This window comes from Athene cunicularia (genome assembly GCF_003259725.1).
Source record: "Athene cunicularia isolate RWA chromosome 2 unlocalized genomic scaffold, athCun1 chr2_part1, whole genome shotgun sequence".
Classification (NCBI taxonomy): Eukaryota; Metazoa; Chordata; class Aves; order Strigiformes; family Strigidae; genus Athene; species Athene cunicularia.
Window position 1 is genome coordinate 35,901,292 of NW_020799095.1, and position 14,167 is coordinate 35,915,458.

General features: G+C 37.3%; 1 protein-coding gene and 1 pseudogene across 5 annotated transcripts in view; one reads left to right on the top strand and one right to left on the bottom strand.

Annotated features, from left to right (window-relative positions):
• MPP7 (membrane palmitoylated protein 7) overlaps nucleotides 1-14,167 on the bottom strand; it is a 159,212-nt gene that overhangs the window by 76,664 nt on the left and 68,381 nt on the right. The gene's annotated exons all lie outside the window — the stretch shown is intronic.
• Nucleotides 7,565-8,582, top strand: LOC113476536 (annotated as a pseudogene).

The window sequence follows — 14,167 nt, forward strand, 5'->3', positions numbered from 1 at the left end:
GAGGCTCTGCAGAGAGACCTGGACAGGCTGGAGCCATGGGCTGAGCCCAACTGGGGGAGTTTCCATAAGGCCAAATGCCGGGGGCTGCCCTTGGGCCACAACAACCCCCAGCAGCGCTACAGGTTTGGGGAGGAGTGGCTGGAGAGCTGCCAGTCAGAGAGGGACCTGGGGGGGTTGACTGACAGCCGGCTGAACAGGAGCCAGCAGTGTGCCCAGGTGGCCAAGAAGGCCTGGCTTGTGTCAGCAGGGACAGGGAAGGGATCTTACCCCTGTTCTCGGCACTGGTGAGGCCGCCCCTCGATTCCTGTGTTCAGTTTTGGGCCCCTCACTACAAAAAGGACATTGAATGACTCGAGCGTGTCCAGAGAAGGGCAACGAAGCTGGTGCAGGGTCTGGAGCACAGGTCGTACGGGGAGCGGCTGAGGGAACTGGGGGTGTTTAGTCTGGAGAAGAGGAGGCTGAGGGGAGACCTCATCGCCCTCTACGACTACCTGAAAGGAGGGTGCAGAGAGCTGGGGATGAGTCTCTCTAACCAAGTAACAAGCAACAGGACAAGAAGGAATGGCCTCAAGTTGCACCAGGGAAGGTTTAGACTAGATGTCAGGAAGTATTTCTTTCCAGAAGGGGTTGTTAGGCATTGGAAAGGGCTGCCCAGGGAAGTGGTGGAGTCCCCATCCCTGGAAGTGTTTAAGAGTAGGGTCGACATAGCACTGAGGGATCTGGTGTAGTTGGAAACTGTCAGTGTTAGGTTAATGCTTGGACTACATGATCTTCAAGGTCTTTTCCAATCTATATGATTCTGTTAAAGCTGTCCTGCTGAACAGATGACTAAGTTGCTAGGACTTGGTGTTTTGGGTTTTTTGTTTTTTGTGTTTTTTTAATGACTATTTATTCTTTTCACTGTAGAGTGCTTTGGGAAGACTTACAAGGGATATATCCCAAGAAAGAAAAATAATAATTTTCAAATTTATATAATTTTTGACAAATTTATAGGCAAGAGAAATTGTTTCTGGATTTTCCCAGAGAAACTGAATTAAGCTTTCTATAACAAAGTATAGCTAAAATACCTTTTCTGAAGTGTCCCCAGCCTGGACTTATTTAAAAATCCACAGGGAGCCTTCTGAGTCAGAAAATCAAAAATATTAAGCAAGGAATCCTACAAAAGTAGTTTATTTTCTCCTTTTAGACTTCTTAATTTCCAGGTACAGTTCTGATGTCATACAGCTGAAAACAACATATGGGAGGGGGATAAGCAAGTATGCAGAATATCATCAGTTTCCAACACCCCCACCTCCTTTGGAGAAAGAATCCCTTTAATTCAAGAAAAATTTTTTTGGTATTTAGTGAGTTCTGGTACAGCTGTGCAAGCAGGACTTTTCTGAAAGGCTCTATAGAACAATACTACACACCTACAAATGACATACTTAGCTTCAGAAAGGATAATCTGTATCAGTATTACAGTCCAAGATTTATTAGCATTGTTTTAGAAAGTTTTCCACCTATAAAGTTCCTGGAAAACTTAAAATAGAGCTCCAAAATGGACTATTTTCATCATAAGATGATGCCACCCAAGAAATGCAATTGTCAGACACATTATCTCATTTTTCTGAACATGAAGAAATATAGTCTTTGTGTTGTACCTATGGCTTCACATATAGGAACAGAAGGTTTTTAAAGGAAATACTGAAAGTGTCAGCAAACTGAAAGTAGAGTTCCCTGTAACTGCTTTGAAAAAAATAGTTTCCCATCAATGCACATAACCTATACTAAACATGCAGTAAACTGCTAGAATTAATGGAGTTTCAAATGTTCTGTTCATCAAAACAAAATAAATTTTCAAAACAGACAGAAGCCTACTTACAAAAAATCATTTTGAGATGTAAAGAGAACATTAGGACTTTTGTCTTTCAGTTTTTACAACCTTCTCCATTTCTATCCCTACATTTCTTTATCATGGCATCAGCTTTGTCCTTCTATCCTCTTTTCCCCTCCTCCATCTCAAATGTATTTTTTCAGCTTCCTTGCTTCCACTTTCTTTTTTCTACTTTCTAAATAGAAATTATTGACAAGCAACACATTTAAGTCACCTGGAACTACCTTGCTGCCCATATGCTTATATTCATATGAATACACTACTCTGTGGGTATGTACTCAATGACTGCACACCTCTAACTTTGAGCAAGCACAAAACCTATATTTTATGTACAGAATAGGTTAAAAGAATGTTTACCTTCTTTCCTTTAGATTATTTAACTTGTTACATGGATTAATCAATCTGAATTTTAGGAGAAACTAGCAAAGAAAGTGAACCTGACAACTAGACTGTGAAGATGCATCATACTGTAGTGGTCCAGTGCAAGATTTGGAGCCCACAGATAGGCCCTGTTTGAAAAGTACATGCAAAAAGCATTAGTGGTGGAGAGAACAAGAGGTAGCAAAATGCAGAAAGGACCCAAATCTAAACAAAGCTTTTATTAATAATCAAGAATGGGGGAAGAATAAAGTGGCAAAAAGAGACAGTCTTTTTGACAGAACAATTGACATATGTAAAGAATAAAGTATATAAGAATATATACGCACTTACAGCCCATAAACCACTATCAACATCAGTGAGGCATAATAGCACATAAAACACAAGAAACGTTACACACATTTGTGAAAATATTCTGCCAACCATGCAGACCAACTACACAGACACTTCTTATGGCAATGGCACCATCCTGACAGTACATAATGAAGAGGATCTTGTGAGAAGTTTGTACTGACCATCATTCTAAAGCAGACTAATTCTGGAACAGAACACATCACCATCTGAGAAACACCAGAGGCTTATATCCTCTTATTAGTTATATAAACATTCCCTTACTTGGTTCATGGATTTTAATGGATGAGATATATCTCAGTTTGGACATAAGGTACCTGAAAAACTTGGCTGATAACACACATGCATGAAGACATGCAACACCATCTTTGTTTAATGCAACAGAACAATTGGCACTGAGGACCTAATCACAACACCATATACATTTCTGGGGTTTTACTCCAGACTAGCCTAGTCTAGTCTCCTCTGCTGAATACCCATTAGCAGCTAATATCATTCTTTAGTTTCAGCAGGAAGAAATCCATCTCATACTGGACTGCTGATGCTTGCTGATACAAACCAAAGCAGCACAAGTTCAGAAATTGGGAAACTGCTTTAAAAAAATGCATTCCTGATCTGAACTAGAATGCCGATATAACTGCATATATGAAGTGCCAAAGCATGTTTAGAAGACCTGCATTGAGCATATTGCTGTAGAAAGTCCATTTCTTTGGCAGAACATTTCCCCTAACTGCTCCTTTCATTTATTCTTCATAATATATGAACAGCAAGAGTGTCTGAAATCAAAGCACTCATAAAAGTGATCTGTATTTATTGGCTTAGTCATTTTTCATGGATGAATAATGAAAGATTCTCTTATATGGAGAAGCTGTTAACTGTTTAAGGTTCATGTGCCATTTGCAAAAAAATCTTTAATTCCACTAGTGGCACCACAAACTGGGGAGATACTATTACAAAGAAGACCGTGTTTACATTAACAAGTCACAACTGATTAAGAGAATGCAAAAAGAAAGCAAAGGAGAAACTGGTGAGGCACTAAGTGCTAGTTTTGACTTCATCTGCAATTTGTATCCTGCATCTGTAATACCTGAAGCAAGAAAAATCATTAGAAGACACTCATGAATAGTCCCAACGCTTACACAATGAGATTTCAAGATTAGAATTAGGGTTTTCATTTAATGAGTAATGGTACTACCTTAACTCTGGGGTTTAGACAGTGAGGTCACTGTGTAAATTGACCAACAACTTAAGTCAAGGTAAAACAAAGTACTTAGAAGGAAAAAAGAAACAAGGGCTACAATGAAACAAATGTAAAGTCATAACGATATTTACAAACTATAATTGCATACCATCATCTATGATGAAAGATTATGCATATTTCATTTGATGTAGAGTTTTATGAAAATATTAATTCCCTCCTTTTCTCCTCCCAGAACCCTACTGTATCAGTTGAAAGGAACCAGAAAAATTAGTCATTTTTTTGCTTTATTTTCATAATTTAGTGGGTATCGGTAAGCCTATTTGCATAGCACAGAAATATGGACTGAATGCAAAACTACTAATTTAATCCCAAACCTTCATATAGTAGTTATCATTGCAGCTTTGGCACACTAATGAGCTTAAATATACGAACAACTCTGTAGCAATATGGCATGATGAACATGAGGTGCAGGAAAACCGAGAAGCAAATCAAATGCCAACTCATTTCAAATATCCAATGCAGCATCTTGAAAACTGACTTAGAACATGTATGGCCTTTAAATCACATTCTATTAAGGGTAATTGAACTGAATTGCAGTTAGAGGCATAGAATATTGCTAAGAATTTAGTACTATGTATTTTTAAAAAGACAAACAAAATAAAAACATATAAATCATAGTTACTCAAAGTTTGCAAAGAGAATTTCATTCCCCATAGTAACATTAAATTGCCTCAAATATAAATTCAGTGATTGCACAGTGCAGAAAGACTTTTGAGAGAATTTTACAAGTATCAAAAGCAAGCCTCTGAAGACATAAAAACAGATATGCAGATACCTCTATTCTGGCCCAATTTTCCACAGCAAAATGTTTCATCACAATAGATGAGCAATTCTCTTTAAAGCCCCTGTTCCAAAGAGCAGAGGCATTAAGTTCATAAGAATCAAACGCAGGCTAATGGTATGGAAATATTTCTGCCTAAACAGTTAAGAGTCAGTAGTGAGAAGTCATTCAGAACATTAGACAACCTTAACAAAAGAACTAAAACCTCACACTGTAATAAAAGAATCATAAGCTGCTTTATGACTATAGCATGAAATCAATTTAAAAAAAATTAGAAAGCCTGCGGACTGTCTGGTATAAACTGTTGTGGTGTGCCTGGCTGGGAGGGAGTTCATGTTCTTCATAGCAGCCCATATGGTGCTGTGTCATAGATCCATGATGAAAACAATGTTGATGACACACCAATGTTGCTTGCACAGCATCAAGGTCTTCTCTGTTCTCACTCTGCAATCCCAGCGAGCAGGCTGGGGGTGGGCAAGAGTCTGGGAGGGGACACAGCTGGGACAGCTGACCCCAACTGACCAAAGAGATATTCCACAGTATAGAATGTCTTTTCCAAAGTAGCCACTGCTTGAGGACTGGGTGGACATCAGTCAGTTGCTGGCAAGTGACTGCTTCTGCATCACTTGTTTCTATACCCTGCAAACAGCTAGAACAAGAGAATAACCAACAAGTTATCTAAATTCTTTGATTGAAACCCAAACATGCAGACTCCTTAGCTTGAGTCTTATCTCATCTGCTGCTAAAGGGTGTTTTCTTTTTGGGGGAGAGGAGGAGGAGGGTTATAACTAGAAATGTTAATAAAGTTTGAAAAAGGAGGTGTTTCTAGCCTTGATGAAACTTGGTAACTAGTTCATTTAGCACTCCTTTAAAAGTAAGCAACTCATTCATAGAAATGAAATGAGGCCCAACAGTGAACTTGGGATTTTGTTAATTTCTGTCAGCTTAAAACTTTATATCCATTGAAGATCAAACCCACTCATGTCAACACTTCAGTGAACATTCCAGGTATCACAGAAAAGAAGCCTGTTATCAAGGTCACAAAGTTGCAAAAAACAGATGCAAGTTCATTTTTGTGCTACAGCAGAACACATGAAACAAAAGAAACAGCCAACACTCTCTTTCTTTTCCAGGTCATATGTGTACTTGCAGTCCCTTATTTGAAAAAAAGACAACAAATACACATGCATATAGAGACCAAAGTGCTCTGAGATTATCAAATCTTTGCAGTTGTGTTTAAAAAAATGCAAACTAGGCTCTCAAGCACAGAATCATAGGATGGTTTGAGTTGAAAAGGACCTTTAAAGGTCCGTCTAGTCCAACCTCCCTGCCACAGACAGGGACATCTTTTACTACATCAGGTTGCTCAAAGCCCCATCCAACTTGACCTTGAACACTTCCAATGGTTGCCCAAAGAAGTTCTGGGTGCCCCATCTCTTCCAGTATCTCATCACCCTCATTGTAAAAATCTCTTCCTTATGTTTAATCTAAATCTATATTAACAACTGTTCAGCCCTGAAAGATAAGGTTGATAAGAGTCCAGGATTGTGCTGAGTGACACTTAAAAAGTGTCCTTACCCAGCATTCAGAATGACCTATATTCAAAACAGAACTCCTCCAGAAATTTCTAATTGGCTTGCAATTTTAGAAATAAATTTTCAGAACTGCATGCACAATTACAGTAATTTTCTAAGTTACAAAATGTGGTAATAGAGTAGTATTAGATTATCTTTAAAAGCATTTTTCTTGTCAGGTTATGTTTTGTAAAAATTCTAGAATGGTGTGTTATCTACAGATTTACAAAGTTATTGGAGCAACACTGTTTTAAATCAGGTGCTATCAATGCAAATCAGCAGCATTGCCTGGAAAGGCCACAGCTTCAATTTACACCCTCAACAAGCACTTGCTGCTTGAACTTTAATGCAGCAAGAACTTAAGTGTGACAGAGTTGTTATGGAAGAAGTACCCAGTTAACGGTGATTGCAAATATCATGTGATTATTAAGAATTAGATTGTTAAAGCTAATAAAAGCAGCACAGCATGATAGAAATGAAAGCAAGCAACCTCGTGGGGAAAGAAGGCAGCTTTTCTCAACTGGCAAAATCAAATGATGTATTGATTTTGTTAAGGATGAAAAAGAGCCTTGCTAAAAATTCCGATTTTGTGAGTTATTAGTCACTCCACACAAATAACTAGGTTTTATTGTTTAGTTAGAAATTACAAGATCAAAAAAGTCTTGTGCACATTGCAGTAAAATCCTATTCTCCATGGATTTTTCTTTTATCTGTGGTTTCAGAGTTTTCTCCTCAATCGGTTAACATTGTGCCTCATTACCTCTTTTGTATGTCCTTCACTCTTGATCAACCTTGATGAGCAGGAGGCATCTGAGGAATATGATCATGACAAAGAAAATGCAATGCTTCAGGAGGAGGCAGGGAAAACACCTTCACTCAGGGGTTTATTTGAGGCAGTCTCACAGATGAAGCAGTTCTGAGACTAGTCTGATAAGGGACATTGCCAGATGTGATTTTGTCTTAGTGATCTAATCAAAGTCTCAGGCCTGTAAGGGTCCATCTCTTGATTTTTATTGTAAAATGAAAAAGCATCTTTTCCACTCTTTCTGTATGATGAAAACTCTCTGTGCCATAAACATTGCCTCTGTGTACTTAAATTGCACCTCCTCATCACATTTCTTTTTTATTGGAAAAAGAACTCCCATTATCTGTTAAGTATTGGCTGTTCGGAAATTAATTTCTGTTTTGTAATGTGATTTTCATTGTATATGTTTCAGGAATAGTACCTCCTTGACTGGTGTACTGTTATATATTTTTGAAAAGCTCATGTTATGAACTTTCATGCTGTATAATTAAATAATAATATAAACTGCATTTTTGACAAATTTTGGAGGTGTGAAGTTCAGATGTCAAAACAGCAATTTTGACAGATCTACTTCTACGAGTTCAAACTTGGACGTAATGCAGCGTAAGCTGCTCGAAACATCAATGAGGTATATGGCCAGGGAAGTGTTAATGAATGGACAGTGCGACTTTGTTTCCAAAAATTTCGACGTGGCCATTTCGACCTTGAAGATCAAGAAGGTCGCGGACATCCTTCTGCTATTGACGACGATGAATTGAAGGCTCTGGTGGAAGCAGATACACGCACAACTGTTCGAGAACTTATAAAAGAACTCAAGGTAAGCATATCAACTGTTTCTGAGCATCTGAAGTAGATTGGAAAGTCGAAGAAGCTTGACAAATGGGTGCCGCACAAATTGAACGAGAATCACAGAAATCGCCGTTTTGAAGTGTCATCGGCGCTTCTTTTTCGCAACCAGAACAACCCATTTCTAGACCGTATTGTGACGTGTGATGAGAAATGGATGCTCTACGATAACCAGTGATGATCGGCTCAGTGGTTGGACTGCAATGAAGCTCCGCAGCACTTCCCAAAGCTGAATCCGCACCAAAAGAAGGTCACACTGACTATCTGGTGCTCTGCTGCTGGTTTAATCCATCACAGCTTCCTGAATCCGGGTGAAACGATCATGGAGGCGAAGTACATCCAGCAAATCAATGAAATGCACCAGAAACTTCAATGGCTGCGCCCAGCACTGGTCAACAGAAAGGGTCCAATCCTTCTCCATGATAACACGCAGCCACACATTGCACTTTCGACGCTGCAATGGTTGAACAAGCTCGGCTACGAAACTCTACCTCATCCATCATACTCACCAGACCTCTCGCCCACCGACTATTACTTCTTCAAGCATCTTGACAGCTTCCTGTGTGGCAGACGCTTCAGAAACCAAGGGGAGGCCGAAACTGCCTTTGATGACTTCATCACCTCCAGAAGTCCAGAATTTTATGCAACCTGAATAAATATGCTTGTTTCTCATTGGCAAAAATGTGTTTTCTAATGGTTTCTATTTCAATTAATAAATTTTATTCTGAGCTGAGATATGCCACTCCAAACATACAGGTTGAAATCAGCAATTAATTTCTGAACAGCCCAATACCTAGCTACTGACACTTTTAACAAACACGGCCTTCACTAACAGGGTATGACTGCAGATCTTTGTCTTAGATGTGTTTTATAATATGTCTAATTTCAGAATTTCCTGTCTCATGCTAGCATCACCAAAGCATATGGAATAAAATTAGTAAAAGCCTTCATTATGCTTATATACCATGTCTTTTCCTTAGCTCAAAAGCAAAGAGAGCCATTAAAATTAGATTTAAAAAATTAAATTCATTAGGGACATTTTAAAACAACAGTTATAGCACCAGAGAATCAGTTTTCCTAATCTGGAGAGCACATTATAAGCAAGCCATTGTTCACCTGTCAATAAGATTTAAATGCAGAAAAAATACACCTGTTAGAGAGGACAGATGAGGTTGTTTTGCTTAACCATTTTGAGAAGAGACAAGATCAGATAAGAAAGGAAAGGTGTGAGTGCAGTTAAGTGCAAGATTAGTGGCACGGAAGTTCAGCAGTAACATTTAGTCCAGATGAAGTCTCTTTAAAGCAAAGATTCTAAGGTATAAGCCTACCAATGTGGTTAGCAATCAATTTCCTGCTTCACTGCCACCTTCCTGAATGACACTACATCCATTCTCTATTTGTAAAATGGAAAAGTAGCATTTCCTTGCTTAACGTGTGGTTAAAAATAAAACCAGGTGAGAACCTTAAAAATAGTGTGCCACGTTTAAACTCATTTGGGTGCTGTGGAACTTGTTGGGGCAGCTGACTAAGACCAGACACTTCCACCAGGAAGAAAAGAACAGATATATCCTGAAGCTTTTGTTTCGTGGAAATCTGACAAACACAGCCTCCCCATATGTACATACATAAACTGAACAGAACAATCTGAGATAATGAAGAGGCCATATACACAGTGGCAACACTCCGTCCAACTCCTTCTGTCCATAGCCAAGTAACAAGAGATAAATTCTATGGATTTCTAACAATGCAAAATGCTGCAGGGTAAGGCTTGCTTATGAAACTGTTTCCGCCAACAGTCGTTTGCAAGCAGCTCCTCAGGGGTGTGAGCAGAGCCAAGTACTGTGCACAGAGTGGGCATGGCGTCCCAGATCTCCCTGCAAAGGCGCAGAATGAAACCAGTGCTCTACAGACCAACAGTCTGGTCTAGCTCTTGCAAGGGAGTGCCTTCTAACCTGGCCCCCCGTCCTTTTTGAGGTCCTACAGCCACAGGAGCAGCAGTCTTGCATGTTGCTGTAAATTGATAACCTGACTTCTCATCCGATCCTGGAGAACAATTACTCACTTTGTCTTTGTGACGGCCTCATCAACAAGACAATGGGTACTTCTCCAGCCATTTTAAAGCCAAGCCCTAACTCTTTCAATCTTCCCCTCCTGGATCATGTTTTACAGCTGTCTCACCATTCTAACTGCTCTGTTCTGGAATTTCTACAGGCTACTTAATTAGTGGCCTCACCTGTGATCTGCCTATGAGCAATACATTTTTTCCTTAACTACTGATAATCTACAGCATGCCATCAGTTTTATAGAGTTGATAATTATTATTCAAGTAGGACCTGAAAACTACTAGAACATTAAAGATTAAAATAGCAAATATATTAAATGTTCATTTCCTTATTCATTCCCATTTACAGAGTACTCTAACATGCTTATTTGATTTTAACCACTTTATAGCTTACCTTGTGAGCTGCTGCCCTTTTTCCTCCTTCATTTTTAAAAGCTTTTTTTTCTTTAAATTTTATTTTAATACCTCTGAGATTTATTTTATTTAGTCTATATCACAAAAAAAGAAAAAGGACTCAAGAATAAGAAAATTCTGGTCTGAATGAATATGAAAACACATGATAATAAGACTAATGTATTAGCTATTTTATTTTTGCAATGTTAAGCAAAACAGATTAAATACTGGCTACAAACCCAGTTATTCCTTGCAGAGTTTCTTAAAATGTTTATTTTTCTGTAAGAAACACTTTTCACTTTGAATTCATTGTTCCTTATACAATAAAATAAAGCTGCTATTATATGAGATTCCACAGACTTTGTTCAAATGCACTTTTTTTTTGGTCAGTAATAAGAAAAGGTTTTGATGACTTCGCTTATAGGAAGAGGGTCCCTAGGTAAACAGAGGAAGTTCAGACCAAAGCCAAACAAGTTGCACTTGCTCCAAAATAAATTTCCCTGCCCCTTTAGAGCCAAACAGCCTACATGGCTACTGTATACAGTATTTTCATTTTGTTTTTCTGTACTTTTAACCCCATTTCCAAAGGAAGAAGCATCAGAACAATTCCAAATTTGAATGAAGCCACTCTCTTGTGTGAGCTAAGGACATGAAGTCCTTGAACAGAAAGTACAGAACAACATCAAACTTTTTCTCCTTTGAAACAAGCAGTCTTAAAACTGGGGTCCACAGATGCTGAAAGATCCCTACAATTTTAATGAACCCCTTCATACATTTTCAAGTAAAATGAAATCTGAGCAGTAAACCCATCAAGTACCAGTTTGAATTTTATCAGTCTGAATTTGCTAAAATAAAAGTACAGCAATCCTTTTCTCCAAAAGAACACACTGCCCTATATGAAAAAAAAAGTAAAAAAGTAAAATGGTAAAAGTTTGAGGGAAATATTTTAGAATAGTAATACTGAACCCAGGATTCTACGTCACAAACTAGTCCTTCCAATTTATGGCTCTTCACCCTTCTGTCTATACAGACCCACTCTGGCAATCTTTGCCCACGCACAGAATTTGAGGGGGGGGCTCACGTAAGTGTCTATTTCTCTCTCCCTTTCATTAAGACAATGATAAGGATCCATCATTCACCACAAAATAGACCAAATGTTTCATTAAAGATCTTAACCCAGCTGTCAGGAAATTCTTCAGTGCAGTACTACAGACATAGCAAATTGATCATGCATACAACAAAACTGTTAAAAGTCATATAAAACTGGTAACAATACTCAGGATTCTGACACCATTTTATCCAAATATTTTAAAGCACATTACTGAAGGAGCTAAGCATCAATTTCCTCATCACTAAAAGGAAGACAAGGACTAATCATGGACACAAAATGTAATTAGTCTGCAAACCAATACTGCTAAATTACTTCTAATCAGAAAAAAAAATTGTAAACTTAATTTTTTTTTTGTATTCCAACTACTGAGAGTGAGATACTTATAACCAATTTCAATATTTATTTATATGACAATTATATCAGGAAATGTGTCTAAGTTACTTATGAAATACACTTTTTTTTAAAGAATACTTGATGCAAGCAAGAAAGGATTTGCAACTCACACCGAAGCCCTTCACTGAGTTGCACAGTTGTAATTAAACACAGATGGAAATAATCCTTACTGCAATGACCAAAGAGGTGATGTTTTTACAGTGATTTTAAATACAAAACTTGGAGAAACTTATTAAATTCAAGACTCTAATGAACTCAGATTGATCATGAAAAAAAAATATATATACATGTCTATAGTATTTCAATCCCACATTCCAACAATAAGCTTGTTTTTTCTTTCTTTAAGGAAATATTCCATTTTTTCCCCACTCAAATACCCTGTTGATAGTTCCTTTTTAGATATCACCTAACTCTGTAGGTAATGGAAAAGACTTGCAAAATGTATGCCTAACTAATCTGAATTGCTGTTATGTGTAACAAATAATCCAAAGAATTGATCTGAAACATCAGAAATAAAACTTCAAGTCTTGGCATTGGTCAAATTTTCAGAAATGTAAAAGTTTATTTAGCTTTATGATGAACCTTTTTTTAAATAGCACACTACTGTTTTATACAGCAAAAGTGTTTCTCCATTTTGGGCTGATACTTTAAATTTGAGTATCTTTATGAATCTGAGAGGAGGGGATTTTTTTTCTTAGAAAAGGCAGCTTTCTGTATTACAGAAAAAAATAGTAATTCCTGCTCTTGAATATCAACTTTTAAGATTTCAAAGAAAACAAATATCTAAAAGAGAGAAAGACAATTTTAACTGGAAAAGGGCAGAAACAGACTAGATAGATGCAGTTAGAATGTGAAGAACAAAGATCATGTCAACAGCTGACTGACTAGGTTTTGGAAGCTATGATTATCTGAAGTCTTTCTAAGTACAAAATATACCAGCAACAACTGTCATCGTATTGCTGACAGACATCTAGGAAAACTGCAATCCTGAACACATAATGATTTGTGATTAAATTTGATTATCTAATTCAACAATTAAAAAAAAAAACCAAACCAAACCACCTCAATATTCCATTATTTCCCACTGCTTTATGCTGGTATGTTGACTAGCAAAGAGCGAGCCATAAAGTGAATTCGAACATAAATTTACAGTACTTTCTGTGCCAATACTAATACCCATTCATGTTAAATTATTCCCAGAGTCCGAATTAGAGGACTGAAGAGGTAACTTGCTAAGAATATGGAGATAGCACTTAAAAAAAATTAAATTAAATAAAAAGAACACTCTTCCAAATAAAGAAGCTATCAGGACACATTTTAAATGAACAAGTATACGGTCCTGCTTTGTCAAATAAATCTAGCTGAAGAAGCAGCTTTAAACTGAGGCAGAACTGAAGGATGAGAGCTATCTTTGAACATCTGCTCAGAAGGTAAAGAAGCACTGCACAGTAAGAGCATGTAAGTCTCCAATTCACTGCTAGTAGACTTTCTTGAATGCTAAGTTCAAGATTTCATTTAGATGCTAAAAACAAAACACATATGTGCCTAGATTTAACACTTAGCTCAATAAATGTCTTGTCCATTCCTTCAGAAAACACAAAAACTTACATAAACATTAAAAGGTTCTCATTGCCTGCAAGTATGTTTTACTCGTAAACAATTTGCTTGTAATCTTTATTTCTCCTGATACTACTGTTCAAACATTCATCAAAAATTTGGATACAGGTCTTTACTTTTACATCATTATACAGAACCTAATTTCCACACATTTTTCCAAAAGCAACTGATTTCCACTGTTCTGTTAACAATATAAATCCTAAGGAAAGAACTTTCTTAACCCTGCTCACCAAGTAAACAGATTTATAACATGAACAAATGCTAAACTGCTTTTCTAGTTGTCAGATGGATTTTTTTTCCAACCAAGCTCCGTTGTCTACATAACTAAATTCTTACAGAAATGTCTATTAAATCTTAAAGAAAAAAAGACAAAAAACTAGAATTGCCTTCATACAGACTGAGAAACCTTGGCATAGACTCATGCTTTTTCACTTTTTCTATTCAGGCATTTGGGCTAAATTTAAATTGTGAAGAGTTCGGTTTATTCCTGCTTAGTAAAGTAAACATCAATCGTACAGTCTCAATGCAAGTTAATCCAAGATTGAATTGAATTCAGGTTCTCCGAGTTCCTAAGAACACTGAACAGATCACTTCTGTACAGCTCAATGATACAGAATTAACCTATTCAAATCCCAAACTTCAATCACAGACAAGGACTTCTATGCTTTGAGTTAAAATTAAACACACACACACACACACACACATATATATATATATATATA